At 38.6% G+C, this 11,829-nt stretch overlaps 1 pseudogene; it reads left to right on the forward strand.

Moving 5' to 3' along the window:
* The first annotated feature begins 9,299 nt into the window (after positions 1–9,299).
* LOC134205957 (glutathione S-transferase 1-like) lies at positions 9,300–11,175 on the forward strand (annotated as a pseudogene).
* The last annotated feature ends 654 nt before the right edge of the window (positions 11,176–11,829 follow it).

An 11,829-nucleotide genomic window follows, 5' to 3' on the forward strand; every position in this document is an offset into this window, starting at 1 on the left:
CCAAGTAACATTTTAAGTTTTCTAACGCTCTTGAAAACCATAATTTACTCTACAAGAGTGTTATAAAACCAACATAAAACCAAAATGTTACTAGGGTTATTTACCGAGTTACCGGTTTCGTTCAATCCACTAATGAAATTGGCCAAATTTTAATTCCATTTTGCAGCTCTTTGGCAGAATCAATGAAAAACAGGACAAATTGAGGATTTTTTCGATTACGACAGGACAGCCCAATAAGGTCTAAAACAGGACTGTCCGTTAAATACGTAATATAGTCAGCCTACCAAGAGAGACGGAGCGGCAATCGGTTCTGCGCGATAGTGACGATTGACGTCAAAACGCGTTTCAATAGTGCCAGCTGGGAAGCCATTGCCGCAGCGCTGCATGGAATCGAATCTCCGACTTCCTGTGAGGATCCAGAGACTACTTCCTGAACCGGATTCTGGTTTGACGCACGAACTCGGGCAGAAGTCGATCAGGTTACGGCAGTGTTCCACAAGGGTCCATACTAGGCCCGACGTTATGGAATGTTGTACAACGGAGTTCTGATGCTGAAATTTCCCAAAGGTGTAAAGATTTACGGATTCGCAGTAGAAACCTGGATGAACAAAACGGATTATGCTGGTCAGCAACTGCAAAGTAATCTAGCGGATGCAGATCACCATCGGAGGCACGACATCCCGTCGGTGCGGACTCTGAGACATCTGGTGTGATGATTGATGACCGGCTGAACTTCAGCACCCACGAGGACTATTCTTGTGAAAGGCGTCTAAAATGATCAGTGCGTTAGCAGGATCATGCCGAACGTCACGTTCGAAGGCGAAGTAGGCGTCTTCTGGCGTCTTCGATTGCCAAGGTTTGCGGAAGTACGGAGAGATTCCTGCCTACGGGTGGACACCATCGCAAAACGAATGTGTCGCGATGAATATACGTGGAATGCGGTAAGCAGAGCCGTGACGCAAATACTGTCAGAGCTGCAGTGTCGATGGAGAATAGACCAGCAAATAAGCGTCAGTTTGGAGGAAATCCAGCACAGTGAGCAGTGTTTGGTCCCTGGTCTTCGGGGCGCCAGCACCGGAAGTCTTCTGCCACCAGAATCGTCGGACCGACCTTGGCACTCGAGCCGCCAACCTGCTGGAGAAAGAAGAAAGAAGAAGGAAGTTTTCGGTATGTAGGGCACCGCCAATGCGGACGTCACCACCCCTGTCGCGCAGATTCCTGCGATTAGGTTTCGTCTTGATCGCAGCTCTCCTGACTGGAACTCGGTACTTTAGTATCGAGGATGATACGATTATGCCGGAGCGGGACATTTGGCATAAAGACCATATGGCATAACGGTCATTTGGCGTAACGGACATATGGCATAATCATTTTTTGTGTTCATAAAACAAGTTACTAGACTAAGTGATGCTGAAAAAATCCAGAATGGTGAATATAACACAGCTCGATAATAATATTAAAAAGACATAATCCTTTCGTAGAAAGCATGCATTAGCCGAGTATGAAGCAATGTTAATTGTTATCTCCCAATTGGAAAAAAGCATCTATTTGGATGCGTTTGCTCGTTTAAGACAATGGAGTATGTGATCCCTTTTTAAAAGCAGGCAATGGTGGATCGATGCTTCTTTAAAATAAGCGCTTGCGGATTAAGAAAATTGTGTATATGATTACTTATTTAAAAGTAGGCCATTGCCCGGATTAAGACAATAATGGATGTGATCTCTCTTTAAATTAAAGCGTTTGCTCGGCATAACGCGATATTTATTTATTTATTTCGTCAACCGACGTAGACTAGTACAAATACATATACATGTGTTTTTCTTTCGTAATGCTATAGTAGATTATGAAATACAATAAAAACATTTAAATCATTTTTTTTTGCCAAAGTTGTATATAATTATGAATTTAAATTGTTGAATTCCTTATTTTCGTGTTTGAAAATATTGTTTAATGTTATGCCGAGACATTGTTAAGTCAATAGCTTCGCAGTGTTGATTATAAACAGCCATCATTCGGTTCAGAGGTCCAAATTTGGCGTAATTTGTTCGGCGGTGGTTAGTGAAAAATAAAGTCCTATGTCAAGTAGCCGAAGGTATGTAAAAATTTAATTTCGACAAAATTTCAGTTGAGTCAACACGTTGAGATACTATATCGTTAACAAATGAAACCGTTGCAAACTCTCGACGCTGTTTCAATGTTTGATGTTTATAAACGCAACGTGATTCATAAGATGGAAGGAAATGACGTCCAACCTAATTTACGAAGAGCGTATAGTAGAAATTGTTTTTGTACTGATTCTATCTTTCTTCTTGCAGGGTTAAGTAAGGCGACCATACAATGCTACAATACTCCAGTATGGATCGTACATATAGAAATATATAGTGTTTTGATTGTGTAGGGATCCTGAAAGTTGAAACAGAAGCGCTTGATAAAGCCTAGCATATTATTAGCTTTGTGAATGATTGTGTTATAGTGATCAACAAGAGTTAGTTTTGAATCTAAAATCACTCCTAAATCTCTAACTCTTTCACTTCTTTCTACAGTTTTGTTTCCTAGTACAATTTGAGTATTTGGTGTTGTTCTTTTTCTGCTGAATGATATGATGTTGCATTTCTTTACATTTAGTTGCAATAGGCTTTTCTCTGCTTATAAAACATCTGTATTTCATTCTGGAATACGATAATGTCGCCTTCATTTTTATTTCCATAAATAACTTTATGTCATCGGCATAAATTAAAACTTTATATTTTTGAGAATGAGAAATGTCATTTACATACAATATAAATAAAGAGGCCTAGTTGGGAGCCTTGTGGAACTCCTGAAGTGACTTGAATGGGATTGGATTTCATTCTATTAATTTAATTATTTGTTGCCGGTCTGTGAGGTAAGATTCAAGCCATCTAAGGAGTCTAGCTCAATTCAATTTTTGCAATTTGAAGAGTAACAATGGAATGTCAATGCGATCAAACGCCTTGCTAAAGTCAGTACAGAGCTTCCACGTAGTTACCATTATCCATCGCATGAAAAGTATAATCAATGAATTCTATTAAATTTGTGGCGTTGAGCGACCTTTAAAAAATCCGTGCTGTTTATTTGTAATTCTGTTTTTAAGTTGTGAAAATAATTTTCTAATAATAGATTCAAAAAGTTTGGGAATCAAGAGATAATGGGTATTCCACGGTAATTACGAATGTCCGATTTGAAGATGAACAAGGTAAGAGCTTTTCCATACCCTGGGAAAACTTCCGGATTCAGTGACAATCTGAAGAGCCAAAATAAGGTGCCGTCAGCTCTTTAAGACTCTTCAAAAATACCGGTGGAATGCCGTCAGGAAGAGCCTTTAGATGCATCTATGTTTTTAAAGCGTTTAGAATATCGTTTACCATGATCTGATTAACACCAATATCCCTAGCAAATTCTGGGACAGGTGCAAAAAATCAGGGTCGATCTTGTTCCGAAAAGGTGGTGTATATTTCTTGGAAGAAATCTCAAGAATTACAGATGTCTTCGAGGAATTACCGACGTTCATCTAGATACATGGATGAGGAAAATTGTCTGATTTTATTTGATTTTACGTAATTGAAGAAGTTCTTTGGGCATGACTTTATTTCGTTTTCTGGTTTCGTATTATACTCTTCAAATGCTGCATCAATGCTGTTTTAATTGATCGCAGATGTCTAAATATTTTCCAAATTTTCATTCGAATTGTCTAGTTGTAATTTTTATGTAATTTTTGTTTGAGATTCCTTAAATTTTTTATCTGTCTATTATACCAAATTGGATATTTCGAATTTCGGTTCCGTCTTTTTCCTTATTGGAACCTCTTCAGTAATAATATTGAAAATGATGTTATAAAGACATCAACGGAAGATTCGATATTCCTTCATTCTCTAAAATTTGCTTGCAGTTTAATCTACTTAGCTTATGTCTTATGTTTCATAGTTTGCTCTATGGTAATCAGGACTTCTGAAGTCACAGTCCTGGGTTTTGGCGATGGTGGATGTGATCCTTTCTTTGGATAGGTTCTCTGCGGATTAGGGAATGGTGGATATGTTCTCTTCATTAAATGTAGGCACTTGTCGGATTAAAAAATGCGGTGGATGTGATCCATTTTTTAAAAGTAGGTGCTTCTTGGAATATTCAATTGTGGATGAGATCTCGTCTTCAAATAAAGGCGTTTCCTCGGCATGAGGGCGATGGTAGATATGACTCCTTCTTTGGAAGTAGTTTGGTTTGTGGATAAGGCAATGGTGGATGTGATCGTTTCATTAAAACTAGTGCTTGCTCGAATTAAGACAATGGTGGTGTAACTCCTTCTTTAAAAGTAGGCGCTTGGTGGATTTGATTACTTCTTCAAAAGTAAAAGTGATTCATTTTTGGAAAAACGAGTGGGTAATGTATAAACGTAACGTATTTATATTTAACTTTTGAATCTATGGGGCTTGATTATAGGTATTAATATTGGAAATGACAACTTCCATGCTGTGTAGAATTATTAACAAGTTGTTTATTTTCAAACTTCTGGAAATAAAACTCATTAATAAATACGTAATCAGAATTGCTTTGTTTCTAACTATTCAGCTCTTATATACTCTAGCAAATGAAGGGAAATTATAGATTACTTATTGATGATAGTATTTAAACTTGAGCTTGAGCTTGAGCTTGATTGACTGCTCGTAGTTGCTACTCCATTATGACCAGATCAGCTGTTCTTGCACAGGGAACCAACAGATGTTTGCTTGGGACTAGCACACATCTTCAATGTACAAGTACTGGTGATCTCATTTGAGTCATACTGGCGCCTGCCACGTCAGAATGCAAGTCAATGTAGGGAAGGAGGAGGAAATGATGATGCAATCACTCGCCCACTGCAAGCCGAATATACCTCTGCACTTGCCACGAGTTCATGCAGATTTGTTGGAATTTCTGGGTTGGGTTGGAGGCAGAGGTCCGTCTTGGTTAACGAGCTGCCAATGTGATAGATGGGAGAAGGTAACTGATAGAATTTCTAATTGGATGTAGGAAACTCTATAGTTCATTTCCAATTCTAGCAGATTACTGTTAGAATACTCAAGTTGAAGGTAGGAATAGTAATGGAAACGGTATGGAAGTCCATTTCCAGTTCTAGCGATTGCTAGAACATGAGAAATAAAGAAAGATACAAAGTAGGAGAATGGAACGGACCTGGGATTGAACCCGACCTCCTGCGTATGAGGCAGAAGCAGTAGCCATATGACTACCAAGCCCGAAACGCGAGAGATCACGGACTGACGTTAATTTTATTACCGGCGCAATGCAGATTACAATCATTCGCCGACCGCGCGATCGTTCTGCTGTCCGAAACAAGAGATCTCGCACTGAACTGATTAATTTTATTACCGCCAATGCAGAACACAATATTTCGTCCGATCACGCGATCGTTCTGCTGTCGAAACAAGAGAGATCACGCACTGAACTGATTAATTTTTTACCGCCGCGCAATGCAGAACATAATTCGTCCCATCACGCGATCGTTCTGCTGTCGAAACAAGAGATCACGCCTTCTTATTGATGATAGTATTTAAGAAAAATTCTATTATTAAAATTATCAGACTTGGGCAAAAATGTGCTACTCTGGGAACTGTCCGATTTCCATCTCATTGAACATATATTCATCCTATCGCCAAACAAAGAAAAACAGCACCAATTTCGTTGCTTCTTATTCCATGCACGCTTACTGCTGAAAAATCAAAATAACTACGTGATGAACTTATAAAATAATAAACTCAAATTAACATTAAAAAATGAAGAAAATCATTTATATGTGGCTTCAAACTCCAGTAAATACGGAGAATTTTTGAATCTTGAATGGATATCAGGCCCATTGCTGATTATGCATCATTTAAATGCTAATAATGTCTTCTGTGAATGAATGAAAGTCATTATTTTAATCAATTTTCATCAGTGTAGTAGAATTTTTTCTTTTTTTGAATCAGAACTGTTATAGATTAACCCTGTTTGAATGTACGTATGGTTTAGTACCAACCTCAAGTTAACATATAGTCAGTCATATGTCATGATTCGTTCCCATCCTGGGATGATATCGATTTTGAAACCAATGACTTTTCGCTGGATGAACAGACCAAATCTCTCTGGACTAATTTTATTCTTCTTCATTCACCACCGCTGCCATCGCAGCCGCAGCCTATCACGGCCTTTAGCGTGAGCTCCGACACCACTGCGTCCGACCACTATCAAGCATAGAACGACGAAAAAATCCGTCCTCTTTTTCGGGCATACTCGCAGTAGCTCTACCACTGCACTGGCGACTGCATGCGCTGTGTCGTAAGCACACAAACGAACGAGAAAAAAATGGCCAACAAAAGCACGTCAGTACTGTCTGAAACTTAAATGACTCGCTCGCACACGGGAGGCACAGCTTCTTTATACAAAAAGAAAATCTTGCGGTGGGCGACACGTGGCAATGCATTTTGATTCCGTGTTAGGAATTCACGAGATTGATTATATATAAAATTTGTATTGTCCTTGACAAGAATTGAAATTTTCAATAGCTTATCGTTAAAAATCTTAAGTTTTAATAAAATTGGAAAATTGCTGGAGAGTGTCCGAGGCGATTGAAATATAAATCTTAAAATCCATCGAAAGATAAAGACGCTAGTAACGTTCGAAATCTTCCTTCAGCGTAACGCTCTCGATTTCCAAAATTAAATGACACCCAGTATAGTAAAGAAAGACGTAAGTCCTACGTCAAAAATCCGTGGTAAAACCTACTATTTTAGAGCTCGCTCTGCTTTCAAAATTACAATGGAATTCCAGTATATGGTTTCAGAGAAATTCACCACTGTTTCAGTTCATGTGACAACATTCCGCATGGGCCACAGTTGATTTTTACTGCGCGCATGGTAAAATCAAACGGGTTTGTTATCTGCTGAAAATCGTCGGAGCACATTATTAAAATAACCCTCGGAATGGTAGTTTCGACTGCAATATTTTTTTTGCGTGCAGTGTTGTCCAGTGTGGGGATTCCTTGAAAGAGTGAAATGATCATGGAAGCAATAAATCTAAACATAAGCACATTCACCGAAGCAGACCCTCTCCACCCTCCGAAGTGTTATGTAATTTGTACTGGGTCCTAAATACTGATAAAACCACTCCTAAAAGTTGTCCCAACCATTACTATGTGTACAACGAATGTGCATTGTATTAAAGATATCACATTTTTAATATTTGCGAGTTCATTGAGGACAAACCTCCGGAATCAAAACTAAATGCACTCACGTTTTCAGAGCACCTCCTTCAAAACGGCCATGCTCAACTATCTTTTGCCTTTCTCGTACAACAAGTTGTACCGAAGGCTATTATTTCACTCCGCAAACGAACTTTTTATAGAAGCCTCTGAGACCCTTATTATTATATACCAATCGACTCAGCTCGACAGGCTGAGCACATATCTTCTGTCCGTGTATGTATGTGTGTATGTGTGTGTGTATGTGTGTCACAAAGCTATAAAAACATTAGACAACTTTTCATAGTAATCGTTAACCGATTTTCTCGCAACAAGTTTCATTCTGGGGGACAAAGCCTTGTTGATCACTATTGAATTTTATAACGATCGTCATTGCGTTTAAATTGATGAAAATGGTATCGGACCATTAACCCCATATAAGGTTGGTGTCTTAACTAAATCGAGAAAGGCACCAACCAGAGTGGATTAATCTTTTTATTATTCCAGATTAGGAATAAAAAAGGCAAAAATGATAAATGAGTTTTGGATTCGGAGGATTGTCCTTAAGTAAATTACCCGGGCAAGTGAAAAAACGGGGTAAGTGGGTCCGACTGCAGATGAATCGACGATCGTTTTAATGGTAGCAATATTCTGGAAGATGCAGCAAAGTATAAACGAATTCATCCGACACAAAAATTTGAATCAAAACCATTCAAGGCGCCATACTATTGCTAATGTTTGAACATGAATTTAAACTAGCAAAATCTATTACTTTTATTTTAATTCAATGGATTTCCAACTAAATAGTCGTTTCTAAATTTATAATTGGAAAGTGAATATTTGAGCAATTAAAAATTGTATTGACATCGAAAACGATTTAAAATTATAATTAAATACAAAATCTGCAATTTTCATTTAGCCTTTGATTTTAAACAAACATGTGAGCAAGTGGGACATATTTAAACAACATTTTTGATAAAGCTGTTTAATTGTTTTTAGATGGTTGTCTAGTGAAAAATAAATTCGTCATTCATATATCATATGAATCTGAATCAGATTCAGTTTTATTTCGTTGTGAAAATGTATTGTACAGTTAATTCAAATGTATTTCACATTCTGAAAATTATCTCCCGCATGAAGAAGAGCAATGGCATATGCGATATTCTTCTTCCATTGCATATAAACTATTTATTCTACAATAGGTCAACATAATTTGTCTTGTTGTTTCAACCTTCGCATCAGATTTTCAGATAAAGTGCTTAACACATAAATCGGCTATCTTGTTCTTACAAATTATAAAGACTTCGCAACATCTGAAAAAAAACGTTTCTTCTAGTACTGATTTATGTAATAAATTTGTGTTCTAAAAGAGAAATATATATTCATACGAAAAGTGAATAAAGATTTGCATATTCTTGCTATCTAAAACACAAAAGTAAGCCAATGGAAAACAAGACAACAGCCAAATAAACAGTAAATCGGATGTTGTCTTGTTTTCATATATGCTAACATTATAATGCCTTTCTTGTTGCAAAAATAAAGTCCGACATGCAACCAATCTGCATCCATGATCTGAATTTACCAATCGAGAAGTGTACGGTTTGTACACTGTACTAATTTGGCCAACCCTGAAAAGTCATATTTTCCCAAAAATATCGAACAGTTTCAACAGTGAAGAAGCATGAGGGATATATCTCGATTAGAGTTAATAAAACCCACGAAAACTGCTTTATTTTTGGAGTTATGCAAGAAACTGGCTAAATTAGGAACATGGCCAAACTGGTACCACAGACAAACAGACATAACACACTGAACATTTACTTATTAAATTCATCGTCGTTCAAACACAACGCATCTGTTGATTTCAGTTAGTTGGTAGTCACGAACCAGATGGCGTAGTGAGTAAACGTCAAACTCGAGCAAAAACGATGCGCGCGCCACGGTGATCGATTTGCCAACTAATGATTTGAATTATGAGCAAATCAGTGAACGATAGAGATTGGTTGAGTGTTATGTCTGTTTCTCAGAAGATTTATCAGTTCTATCTTAGTTTCGTTCGACAGTAGAAAACAGAATGGGTCCCTTGCCCCGTTTGAAGGGGTAAGTGGGTCCTAAGAAATTATTTCTTGCACTCCAATATTTTTGTTATTGAATAAATGGCTTCCCACACTTCCAATGAAAGCATATATAATGATGCATCCGTGGTTAATGTTCTGAAATAACCTTTCTAAGTATGCGTTAACAATTTTGCTGAACTAGTGTTTTTGGTCCACTTGCAGGCCTTATCAAGTAAAATTATTTAACGATTGGATAATGATTATGTCTACGATATCCCATATTTGATTCTCCTCGTATTTAAATCCCAAGCCTTTGATACAGCAACCGATATATTCAACCTATCAAACCACGTAAGCGTTACCTGCGATAAACACGCATTAACTGCCAATTTGGGGCTCGTGCATTCGTTGTTAGTATGCTTCAGACTGTCTTTCGTCGTCTAATTTACGCATGTGTTTTCGATTCTAGATCTTGGTAAAAAAATCGATTTATTCACCTTATAGTGTAGCTGTGAAATGGTAAAACCTTGCCGTCATTTGTGTGAAACAAAAATTCTTTGAAGTATCATAAAATTGAATCCTAATCTTTACATGTGCAAGTAGCTCAATGATTAAATCAACATTTTTTGGATTTTTATTCAAAATATTTGATTTAATTCGAAATTTGTATAAATATAATTTGTAAAATTGAAAAATAATGAAAATCAATTCCAAATATTTCTCAATTCTTGTTGGTTAAATAAAAAGACCGTTGTTTTGGATTGCGGAGCATTGCTTCTAGAAACGTATTTTCAAATAGAAGTCGCAACCTTTCAACTTCCAACTTGTGGCATACGTGATCGGACGGCAAAAGGCAAATAACCGATGTCTGAAAAAAATTGTTTGCCCGAAAAGTGATATTGATGTAATCCCCTCGTTATCTCGTTGTTCTTCTATTTCGGTGCTATTTTGTTTCATTGCACTTGATTCTTTCGATCCAGCCCAGTCACCACGCAGACCAAGCTGAATCAAATGTTAACCAGCTGGGTGCTGGACGGTTTTTGAAGCTTGGGAAAAGGACACGAAGACGCAGCGTGAATGGCGTCGATGGTGCAGCGAAGAATGTGCCAATAAAGAAGAATAAATTAGGTGGGTGAGACTGTAAGCGAAGCGAGTCAGCGTAGCGCAACGCGTAGCCCATGTTTTCGTTTCAGTTGAACTTAGATCGTTGTTTGGAATCGATCGAAATACTTATCGGTGAAAGAGAGTGGCAAACTGGTTCTGACTGCGTTTGGTTGGATTGCAGATGGGGGCCATGGTTGTACTATTCGCCAGCATCGGCACCGTGTAGACCGTCAAATGACGGCCCTTGCCATCGGAGTTCCGTTGAACCTGAAGGAGATCCGTTTGATGGATGGCAAGGCTAGTCACAGCCGGATTATTGTCGTATGCAGCACAGTATTCCAACACTGAAGGATAAGAGTTTGATTCTGTGGAGAGTAGAGCGATTCAGATCTATTTGGTCGAACAGTATGGAAAGGATGACAGCTTGTCCGAGGATCCGGCCAAGCGTGCCAAGTCAACGAAAGAATGTTTTTCGACGCGTGTATTTTGTACCACAGATTTACGGATATTACCACGAGCAAGTGTATGGAGGACTGGAGGAGATGACAAAATGGCAACACTGGAAGATGCGGTGAGAACTGGATTTGTTTTGGAAGGACAACCCTACTGACGGGGCAGGCCATGACGATTGTGGATTTGAGTATGCTGCAGCGGTTGCTACGATGGACTGCCTCGGTTTCGAGCTGAAGCCTTATCACAATGTAGCCGAATGTGCAAACACATGAAGGTGTGGCTCCTGGGTCCAAATTCAACGAAGCGGGTGCACTGGATTTCGCAACTTTTAAATGATATTCTAGGACGGAGCTTTGTACGTTAGATTTGTTTTATGTCATTAAACATAGATTTTACACGTAATCTTTGTCACTGGTTACTTCGATTGCACTTCGAACGCACTCGTTTCTCACTTTACTCGCATCATCCTTATTCTAAGCACGAATCAACAATTTTAAAACTTACCTAAGTTAAAACAGTATTGCTCTGGCTTGACAACAATTTTGCTAGTTTGTTTGCTTTTCAAAATTTTTGGTTTGTCCTATCGGCTATTCTGTACAGCTGGCTGTGGCGAGGGTGGCAACGGTGAAAGCTCTCCCTGCGAGGGAGCGTTCCCTCTCGTCATAGACTTGTGTTGGACGTCAGCGAGTCTGAGCGAATCCTCGTAACTATCACTAAAACGAAATACACAAATTTCAATGAACTACAATTTAGTTTCCATTTTATAAAATGGGAATTACCTGTTATTCTCCTCGTTGACTGGTGGTACCACCGCCGTCGACTCGGTACTGATGTTCGTCACGAACTGACGGTGGAAGTTCGGATGGAAAATGGAACTCTTCAGATCCGTCCGGTTGATCACCGGTTGGATGTCGACCGAGTTATAGGACGCCCAGCGCCGGGTTGTTATTGTTGTTGGTGTTCCCAAGGGTGGACGATGGATTCCCGTTG

This window comes from Armigeres subalbatus, chromosome 1, assembly GCF_024139115.2.
Source record: "Armigeres subalbatus isolate Guangzhou_Male chromosome 1, GZ_Asu_2, whole genome shotgun sequence".
Lineage (NCBI taxonomy): Eukaryota > Metazoa > Arthropoda > Insecta > Diptera > Culicidae > Armigeres > Armigeres subalbatus.